A 6,793-nucleotide genomic window follows, 5' to 3' on the forward strand; every position below is an offset into this window, starting at 1 on the left:
GCACCACGCTCCAGCACCCAGTACCACGCTCCAGTACCTCAGTACCACGCTCCAGCACCCCGCACCACGCTCCAGCACCCAGCACCACGCTCCAGCACCCAGCACCACGCTCCAGCACCCAGCACCACGCTCTAGCACCCAGTACCACACTCCAGTACCTCAGTACCACGCTCCAGCACCCCGCACCACGCTCCAGCACCCAGCACCACGCTCCAGCACCCAGCACCACGCTCCAGCACTCAGTACCACGCTCCAGCACCCAGCACCACGCTCCAGCACCCCGCACCACGCTCCAGCACCCAGCACCACGCTCCAGGGCTGAACCTCAGCACTCATCATCTCCTTGCCCTCAGGCGGAGCCCAAGGCCAAGGTGTCCCACAGTTGGCCCAGGCTGCCCCCTGGCTCGGGGTGGGGACTCGGGACTCCCCCGTCGTCAGCCTCCTTTGGACACAGATCAGACAGGGCATCTGGCGACTTCTTTGACCTCATTCTCCTCCACTCTGATGTCCTGGAGAACAGGGCTTCAACACATGGATTTGGGGGACACAGTGTGTCCCCGTCTTCTTGCATGCTTTAGTTAGCATGAGAGTTGAAACAAAGCCCGTTATCTGGGGCGGGTGGCATCCTAGCAGGGCCGAGACTGCCAGGGGCAGAACTCGGGGTGAGGTGGTACCACAGCCCGAAGAGGGGTCCTCCTGCCCCACGGACCTGCCCCGCCGGACACCCTCCTGGAATCCAGGCTCCGGTGCTGGGCACTGTCGCGGCGGTGCTGTGGGCAGCGCACGGTATCCCTCCCATCCTGGGGGCCACGGGCTCACCAGGGCTCCACCGAGAGCCCCCACCCGGCCGCCAACTGCTCTCCACACCGAGGGCCTGGGACTCAGCTACTCTGGCTGCATGGAAACCCTCCCTCCCGGCCCTGCCCTGTGTGACCTGGGCTGTGCCTTGGCTGAGTAGGGGGGGGGGAGGGGAGGCGCAGCCGAGGGGTGGTGCTGTCTGCTTTCTGATGGCAGCCCTGCCCCACCCACTGACCCTGTCTTTTGGGGTCCCCTCTGGGAGGATGCCAGGGAGCCTGAGGACACCCAGACCTTCCCACCCTCCAGGCCACCCCCCCCAGGGTGCTCCCCTGCCCCCGCCCTCCAGGCCGCGTCCCCCCCTCCAAGCCGCCCCCCTCCCGAGGCAGGTCCTCCCCCCCCAGGCAGCCCCCACCCCAGGCAGGCCCTCGTCTGCACTCGCTCCTGCCAACACTCCAGGGAGCTCTTCTCAGGTCAGGTCGGGATTCTGGCTCTCAGCCTTGGGGCTCTTCTCTGGTCGGGAAGCTGGCTCTGGGCCTCGGGGCTCTTCTCGGTCCGGATGCCGGCTCTCAGCCTTGGGGCTGACGGGATGGGGCACCAGGTTTCGTGCGAGGTTTTCTATGGGAGCCCAGGCCACTGGCATGGATGCTGGGCCGGGAATAACCATAGCCCCTTGAGCCAGCGGACGAACGGCACCCCCGGCAATCGGCGCCATCGGCCGCCTCCTCGCAGCCCGAGCTCCACCAGGCAGGCCGGTTCAGAGAACAGCAGGCCACACGTGGAGGTGTCGGGCCCCCTTGTGGTCCCTGATCTGCCCTTCAGAGACCATAGAGGCCAAGGCTCTGGAAAGACAAGCAGGGCAGGGCAGGCCAGTGGGGGGCTGAGGGGAGCAAAGGGACCCCCGGGGGACATTGCCCCCCAGCATCTATCTGGGGCACCGCAGGAGTCTGATGCAGGGTGGTCCTGGGACACTCGGGTGTTATGTAGAGGACAGAGACGCTCTGGCTGCTGACCCCTGACCCCTGACCCCTGACCTCTAGTTCCTGCAGAAGTAGCACCTGCCACAAGAGCAAGTGACAGACACTGTCACCAGGCTCTGGACAGCAAGTCCTCTGTTCAGGGCATTCCCAGCCAGCAAGTTCTTTTATTAAAGGACATAGAGTAACTGTAAAGATCTGCCCTGTATCAACAGCTGCCACCACCAGAGATGAAAGGGGGGGGTAGAGAAACAGGCAGACACAGAGACATAGACAAGACACACAGACAGACATAGACCCAGAGACAGACATAGACCCAGAGACAGACATAGACAAGACACAGAGACACATAGACGAGACAGAGACACAGAGATAGAGGAGAGAGAGAGAGAGGGCCGAGACATGCAGACAGAGACAGACAAGACCTAGAGAGGTGGAGACGGGGGAGGGGTAGAGGAGCCGACCCGACCCGGGACTCAGACCTCAGCAGGCCCCTGAGTCAGGCAGGGGTGAGGCGCGCGCTGGCCTCCCCAGTCAGATCACCCCGTGAGTGGGGCAGACCTGCTCCAGCCCCCCATGCTCACCCCAGCCCCGCACAGCGTCCAAACCCACGCTGAACCCCAACGCAGGGAGCATGGAGAGCCACCCCGGTGCTGGGAGATGCGGGCCCGGCTCTGACGCCCCGAGTGTGCGTGTGCGCGTGCGGCGGGAGTGTGCTCCCACGGCGGGCACCTCCCCCGCTCTCCTCGCCCTCTCCCCGCACCTCCACCCCTCCACAGCCCTCTGCCACCTCCCCGACCCCAGCCCCTCTGGCCACGTCTGGGCCTCCGTCCATGGGACAGAGGCCTGGAGCCCCAGACGCCAGGGGCCCGGTCTATGAGGCCACCGCAGCTTCTGTCCCTGCCTTGTCCCTCAGCCGCTGGCCAGTCATCCGGCCTCACCTTTCCCTCCAGCCAGGCCCACAGGGACCTCAGTCTTTCTGCCCCTTGAGGCCGTAGACTGCCCTGGCGCAGGAGGTGTGAGGGCGCTGGAGCCAGGGCAGTGCCCTCGGGCCCTGCGGCCCTGGGTGTGGCTCTTTGTCCCGATCCAGGCCTCTCAGAGCAGGGCAGCTCAGCCACACCAGGGCCCCGCCTCACCTGGCCACAGCCCAGGGCTGAATTTTCCTTGCTCTCTGTCCTGGACTTCCCAGGATTGGACCCTGACCAAAGGCTGGCTTGGGGAATCCCCGGGCGTGTTGTAAAGGGGAGCTGGCTGCCCAGCGAGGAGGCGCGGGACAGTGCCGGCCGGGACACGGGCCTGTGTCGGTAGCGCCCCTTCACACTTGTGGACGGCTTCCAACGGAGTCAGCTGACCGCCCTGGGCTCCTCCCAGCCTTCAATGCCAACGTGACCCCAGAGTGGACCTCAGCCTCCATATTCTGAGCACGTCTGCCTTTGCACAGCTGGGAGTTTTTTGTTGTGTTTTGGTTTTGTCAGTCCCGGGGCTTGAACTCAGGGCCTGGGCACCATCCCTGACCTGCTTCTGCTCAAGGCTAGCGCTCTGCCACTTGAGTCACGGCGCCACTGCCGGCTTTTCCTGTGTATGTGTGTGGTAGTGAGGAATGGAACCCAGGGCTTCACTAGTGCTGGGCGGGCGGCGCTCGGCCTCCGAGCTGCCCCGCAGCCTCACGGCTGCTCTGAAAGCTCGTAGGACACACCCAGCGGCTGCTTCACCTCGGGACCCTCCTCCGTGTCTATGCTCAGTGTGGCTTCCTGCCACCCGCTCTCCCCCCCTCCCTCTCTCCCTCCCTCCTCCCTCCCTCTCTCCCTCCCTCCCTCCCTCCTCTCTCCTTCCTCCCTCCCTCCTCGTGCGTCCTGTCCTCTAGTGTGGGTCTCCCGGTCCCCAGGGCCTTGGCTCTGCCTCCGCTCCCCAGTGTGCTGCCCGCCCCCCCCCCAACCCAGAGTCAGTCACACGCAGACAGTGGAGCTGGAGCGGCGCACGCGGGACGCAGGGGGAGCGAGGGGACCCCAGGCCCAGGAAGGTGCTGTGCAGGCTCCCACCAGGCCATCTCCCCAAGGGGGGGAGGGGACCTCAGGAGGGGCTGGCCCCCGAGGCCTGCGGACCCCTCACCGGTGGTGCCCGCCCCCAGCCCACTCTGGCCGGACGCTGAGGACACCTCGGGGTGGATGTGGACCTGCGTGCCTCTCCCCAGGAAAGGAATGGAGGCATGATGGCGGCTCATGCTGTGGCGGTGGGAGGTGGCTGGTCTCCCCGCCCTTGTTTAGGGGGGCTGGAGGGACCCTCCGTCCCTCTGAGCTGTCCAGTGAGCCCTTCTGGTGGCCTGGGGGCTTTGCAGCCCTCTGACTTCTGGAGGACAGCCCACAGCGGTCATGGGACAGAGCCCACAGGGGTCACGTGACAGGCTTTCCAGGGAAAGAAATACCCTTGCCCAGGGCCACCTGGCCTGCCCATGTGGGCAGGGGCTCGGCTGGGGCTTCCCCGGGGACTTGCCTGACTGTTTTCTCCCGCTTGGAGCCTGGCCAGTCAGGGCAGCAGGCTGGGAGGAAGTGAGCTCTTCTTGAACCTTCCAATGGAACTCCAGCAAGGGGCAGGGGAGTGTGAGCCATCCCCGCCAAGCCAAGCAGCCTGCCACCAGCCCGGGCAGGGCAGGGGGGTGGGCCAGGCCGGAGGAGGTCCTCCACCTCGCTGGGCCTCCACGGCTCTCCTGGTCCTGGGGGTTCCTCCACCCGGAGATCCTCCACCCGGGAGATCCTCCACCCGGGTGCTCCTCCACCCAGAGATCCTCCAAAACGGGAGATCCTCCACCCGGGCGCTCCTCCACCTGGGTGCTCCTCCACCCAGAGATCCTCCACCCGGGTGCTCCTCCACCCAGAGATCCTCCAAAACGGGAGATCCTCCACCCAGAGATCCTCCACCCGGGTACTTCTCCACCCAGAGATCCTCCAAAACGGGAGATCCTCCACCCTGAGATCCTCCACCCGGAGATCCTCCACCCGGGAGATCCTCCACCCGGGAGATCCTCCACCCAAGTGCCCCTCCACCCGGAGATCCTCCCAGGTGCTCCTCCACCCGGAGATCCTCCACCCTGAGATCCTCTACCCGGAGATCCTCCACCCGGAGACCCTCCACCCTGAGATCCTCCACCCGGGAGATCCTCCACCCGGGAGATCCTCCACCTGGAGATCCTCCACTTTCCCTCGCTTCTTGCTGAGGATCCCGGGTTCAGCCTGGCCGTGGGGAGGGCACCTGGGGACAATGCTCCCACCAGTGCTTCAGTCACACAGGCCATGGCGCCCAGCCCCACGCCGGTCCTCACCCACAGGGCACTCGCCCCCCCCCCGGGCTCCAGGGAGACCACAGCATCCTCGCTGGGACCCACTGGACCCTCTGAAGCCCCGCGCGGGCGGGCAGCCTTCCCCAGGCTGCAGCTCCCGGCCCGGTGGGCCTCAGCCTCAGCCGCCAGCGTCCATCCCGCCGTCTCCGTGCGCCATCTGCCTCCCGAGGCCCGGCCGGCCGGCCGACCCTGCCCTGCCTGCCCTTGGTCCCTGGCATTTGTGCGCACGGCTCTGTGGTGGCCCGGGCGCTCCTCCCAGCGCTCCTCCCAGCTCCGCAGCAAGTGTCTGCGTGAGGCTGCGGCGGCTGCGGGGGCCACTCTGTGGTGACGCTCCCACTCCACGCGGCGCGGCTGGGCTCATCGCCCTCGTTTCCGGCATAGAGACAGTGTCTTACAGTCAAGGGTGCACTGTGCGTGACCGGGGCTGTCCATCCCTTCAGAAACAATACACAGCAGAGCGGTCCTCCTGTGAGCTCGGGGCCTTGTCACAACTCTGCTGACACAACTCTGCCTGCCGCGCACTGCCCAGCCACGCACCGCCCAGCCTCAACGAAGCTTTGCACGGGGTATTTTAGGGTTGGGCCTCACGTCCCGCCTGCGTGTACCCCAGAGCTGCAGCTTACTTTGGGGTCTGCTGGAGGGCAGGCACCTCTGTCTCCATTGTGAGCTGTTCAAAAGCACCCGGGTGGGTGAGCCGGGGTCCTGCGCGGCCGTCCAGCAAGCCCACCCCCGCCGTGGAGTGCAGGCGCAGACGGGTCCAGGCCGGAGCCAGGGCCTGTGTGTGAGAGGCAGTCCCTCGTGGGTGCCTGGCGGGACCTGGGGCCGGGGAAAGGTCACGCACACTTCCTCCAGGCCAGGCCAGAGCAGAAAGTGCTCCTGAAAGTGAGCCGAGGGAGGGCGGGCGGGCGGGCGGACGGGCTTTCCCACTGGGGAGAAAGTTGGCACGGGATGTGCCAGGCGGAAACCACAGCCAGCTGGGCTGGGCAGCGGCCAGCCGGGGACTCCCAGAGCCCTGAGACTTTCTCCAGAGCTCAGACAGCCTCTCCCTCCCACCTCTCTCCACCCTCCATCTCTGTTCCTCCTCCTCCTCCCCCTCCTCCTCCTCTTATTTTCCCCCTCCCTCTCCCTCTCCCCTCCTCCTCCCCCTCTCCCTCTTCCTCCTCCTCCTCCTATTTTCCCCCTCCCCCTTCTCCTCCCCCTCCCCCTCCCCCCTCTGGCCAGGCCTGGAGTGTCCACCCACACTGGCTACTGCACTGGACCACGGTGCGGTGGCCACTCTAGGGGTCTGGGTGGAGGGGTGGCATGGCCCCCTCTGGGGCTCTGCAAGGGGGTGCAGGACGGCTCCCGGGAAGAGGGTATCATCTCCTCAGTCCCCTGGGGAGCCCCAGAGCTGGGCTCCGTGTCCTCTACACAATCTGGGCAGGTCAGACTGCACCCACTCCTGGGCGTGCTGCGGTCACGGGAAAGCCGGGAGCCCCGTGCTGTGCCGTGACCCGGGGTGCTGGGGCACGGACCCAGACACAGGTGTCACCCAAACTGTGCCAGACGCTCCTGGCGGGGACGCCGCCACTGACAGGAACACGCGGCCCCTCGCAGATGGAGTACTACACAGCGGTGACCAGAACCAGCTACAGCGCCAGTGAGCCTGGGGCCAGCGCCTGCCTCCCACCCCCTCCCCGAGAGCGTC

This window comes from Dipodomys ordii, unplaced genomic scaffold, assembly GCF_000151885.1.
Source record: "Dipodomys ordii isolate 6190 unplaced genomic scaffold, Dord_2.0 Scaffold103, whole genome shotgun sequence".
NCBI classification, from domain to species: Eukaryota; Metazoa; Chordata; class Mammalia; order Rodentia; family Heteromyidae; genus Dipodomys; species Dipodomys ordii.